Genomic DNA, 3,916 nt, shown 5'->3' with positions numbered 1-3,916 from the left:
CAAATGTGTTATTTGTATACAGTCAAAGTTACATACTCCCAAAAGGAACCCATTGAGTCTAGTTTTTGTCAAGTAACTTGAAAAATAACCATAATAACCAACGTGAAAAAGAATCATGATAAAATCGTGTATCGTGATACAGCTTGGGAAAACATTGTGATATTGTATTTTTCCATATCGCCCACCCCTAGTCCCGACTCCATTTTTCTATCGCCTACTTTAAACTCCTACTCCACTTACATCAATGTCAAATATTGTAGTTTTTATTCCACAACAGTTACTAGATGCAAGTTAATTTGCACAAACACAGACATCAACCAATGAAGCCCTATATTTTATATACTTTGTGTAATTCAAAATTAGGAGACCCACACGATCTGCTATTTTCAACAACAACTGCATAACTAGAAAGATGCAAGTGGAAATTGCAAGTGTGATTGTGGTGACGCTATAGTCACACTTGCAAAATAATTCTGTCTTAAACCATTTGAATTTTCCCCTTTCAAGTCAAAGGGGAAAATGTTTTCAATAATAAATTATCAAAACCTCCACCGGCTGTCAGTCTGTCCGTCACACATCATGTCACACATCACGTCATACTTTTGCCTGACTCATATCTCCGCCACCGTCGCCCCTATCCATGCCAAACTGTGCATACACACTCCTTGGTTGCCAAACCACAACTTCCATCCCTCATTTCTCACATGGCTCTCTTCTAGCGCCAACCATGAGGCCGATTCTAGCAAAACATTTTTGGACACTGCTCCTACAGATGTTGCCCTAAAATCATGCAAAGCGGTACACAGTATCTCTAAAGTCATGTCATCAACATGGATCTGTCCCATTTCCCATATCCCCTCCTGATTGGCTACCATTGCCTTCTAAAGTTTGTGTATGCGACCTGACGGTCGCTTATCTCCCGATTAGGGAGTCTTAATGGTAAATGAATGGCCATGACATACTAAGTGTGTGTGTGTGTGTGTGTGTGTGTGTGTGTGTGTGTGTGTGTGTGTGTGTGTGTGTGTGTGTGTGTGTGTGTGTGTGTGTGTGTGTGTGAGTGAGTGAGTGAGTGAGTGAGTGTGAGAGAGAGAGAGAGAGAGAGAAGGGGCGTCAACAGAATGGTATATTCCCAGGTTCCGCAGGTCAGCTGCACAGGTGCAATTCATTATTGTTAATTGTGGCACGTTTACTAACATGCCAAGTTTAGCTGCGCTTGAACAACCACATCCAGCCCAAGAAACCGTAGAAACGGGGGAAAAAAATAAATTTACTTCTTAAAATAAATGTATCATGCCTGTTGCTAAGGTATGGCAACATGACTGGTGTCGCGCGCGTGCAAGACACCAGTCATGTTGCCATACCTTAGCTTTTTCTGAAGTGACGCCACTGAGAGAGAGAGAGAGAGAGAGAGAGAGAGAGAGAGAGAGAGAGAGAGACAGAGAGAGAGAGAGAGAGAGAGAGAGAGAGAGAGAGAGAGAGAAAGAAGAGCTGTCCCAGGCTGAATATTTAGCAGACGTCACACCTTGCAGTGTGTGTTTGTCTGTCTGTGTCAGACAGCAACCGGTTAGGTCAGAAAGTGACACTCTACTACCCAGGTTTAGGCATTCCTCAAGAGCTGCCTGACTCTCACCCTGACTGACCCAACGGGTGAGTTGCGATACACAGCACGGAGGCTGACTGAGCGCACTGGCCCACACAAACCAATAGGCAGGGGCGCTCCCGGCACGCATATCCCGAACGCACCCAAAGTGTGAGGGAGGGAGGACCTTTCTGGCACACACTTCACCAGTGGTGGGAAAGAAAGTACTCAAATGTTTTACTTAAAGGTCCGCTGTCAGCCCCGAAATTATAATATTGTAAGCTTGTATGTCGACTATTTTCAAAAGATTCGTATACATTTGAAAACTTGAAATGGGACATTCTGCACAGTATTTCCTTTAAGTACAGTACTTAAGTGAATGTACTTTAGTTACTTTCCTGTATCATTAGAAGCACCGGAAGAAGCTGTTAACACTCAGCACAGGAGTCAGTGTTATTTGTACTGTTGTGGGAGAACACTGAGGAATGACGTCTAACAACACACGTGTAATTTATGATGACACACACGCACACACATGCATGCACGCACACGCACACCATGTTCAACATGTGACGTTCGCTCTCAATCTACTGTACTTCCCCATCTGAGGAGCTACGCAACCACTTTGAATGGACCTTGTTTAAAATGTAAAAATAGCTCTACAAGCCCACAGTAGGTCACAGAGCGATGCATTGTAAATGTGTAGATAGGCTATTCTTTAAAAACAAAACAGGGCTTAAAGCTACAATCCATTTTTCTAGCAAATCAAACATTATTTTAACCAATCTATATGGTAAAGTATAGACAACATTCCTGGCCGATTGCAGGAGGGAGGCCCCGCCCCCAAGTCGAAAGGGAACTTCCGGGTTCTCTCTGTCAGGCATGCATATAAACGTGTTGCCAAGTCAATTTATTTACCTAAACTATCTTGTTTTTTTGCTTATTTATATTGCAAGAGTTGGCTTGTTTCGCTTATTTCTCTCACAAATTTTGGCAACACTGCCCAGCGCTGCAGTAAAAGATTATGACAATGAACTGAAAGGGTTAAACCAACGGAGGTTTTTTTTCCCAGCTGTCAGCTAGATGGTGCGGTGCGGTCATGGTCTCTTGATATGCAAGCCACCGCTATCTTCGATGTTTTTATTCTATCTACACCAGTTAATAGTATTGATGACATCCTTAACATATCCTAAACTCAGCAAACTCCCCAGAGAAGCAGCACGACTCACAACAACAACAACAACAACAAGGTAAAACTCTCATGCTAGCTAATTAGCATTGTTAGCTACGATCTTTTACTGTATGGTGACTACTACTCTTGTTACAACTAAGTAAAAGTTATTTTCACTTGTGACAACACAACATTGATTATAATTGAAATAAAAGCTCTTCGCTGTTGTGTTGTATCTGTGAATGCAATTGTTTTCTGTCTTTCAGACCTGTACTGTACGTCCATGCAGGACCAATGAAGCCAGATGTGAGGGTCGAGATCTCCTCATCATATTTATTGCAATAAAATATTTATACACACTTTTCTTTGACTTGTCCATGCCTTTTTTTTAACTGTTGAGGGTTTCAAATGTTGTACTGTATATTGTGTTATTGAGATAAGGAATGTTCCCAATGATGCTTTGAAGGAATGCTTTTAAACACTTGTCATTTTCAATTAATCCAGTTTGTTTTTGTATCTATTAAAGCCAAATGTATTCATTGTTTTGACGTGACAGTTTAGGATTTAATGATTAAATGAGCATTAAATATGAATGGATATTTATATTGCCTTGATTAGGATTAAATCGATGATTTACAGTGATATAGTGAAATGAACACAGCATAGGATGCACATAATAGGTGGGCTAATGTGTATTATGTCTATTCTGGAGTGGGTTGAGTTGTTGACAGGCCTATTTGTAAAAACATTAATGCATATCACACAACACAAGCCAACTGTGACTTCATGGTGACATCCCAGAAGAGTGGAGAATGGAGAAGATGACGTTTGACATGATCAACCAGCGTTCTGAAGGGAAAAGGTTTGCTAGCTAGAATCATACAACATTCGCTTCCATGAAATACTGATTAGGTTCAATGCTTGCTTTCAAATACACAAATCTGTTTATTTGTAGGCCTATATCAATTCAATTCAAAGGAGCTTTATTGGCATGAGAAGACATGTTTATATTGCCAAAGCAAGTGTCAAATAAAATAAAAACAGTTTAAAATGGCGAACATATAATATGACATGCAGTTGGAGGGAGTACAGCATTGTGTAAAAAGCTATGTCGCATTGTGACATTTTATATATATATACAGGGTATAAAGCTTTTGAAACAATTT

At 40.5% G+C, this 3,916-nt stretch overlaps 1 long non-coding RNA gene across 1 annotated transcript; it reads left to right on the top strand.

Annotated features, from left to right (window-relative positions):
• The first annotated feature begins 2,693 nt into the window (after nt 1-2,693).
• On the top strand, nt 2,694-3,114 carry LOC308296513. Its single transcript, XR_013962626.1, has 2 exons — nt 2,694-2,829; nt 3,017-3,114. It is a non-coding gene; the product is annotated as an uncharacterized lncRNA (long non-coding RNA).
• Nucleotides 3,115-3,916: the final 802 nt, after the last annotated feature.

Source organism: Nannobrachium achirus (assembly GCF_963921795.1).
Source record: "Nannobrachium achirus genome assembly, chromosome: 13".
Taxonomy (NCBI): domain Eukaryota; kingdom Metazoa; phylum Chordata; class Actinopteri; order Myctophiformes; family Myctophidae; genus Nannobrachium; species Nannobrachium achirus.
The sequence above is the reverse complement of the archived record's forward strand: the minus strand, read 5'-3'. Positions and strand labels throughout refer to the sequence as shown.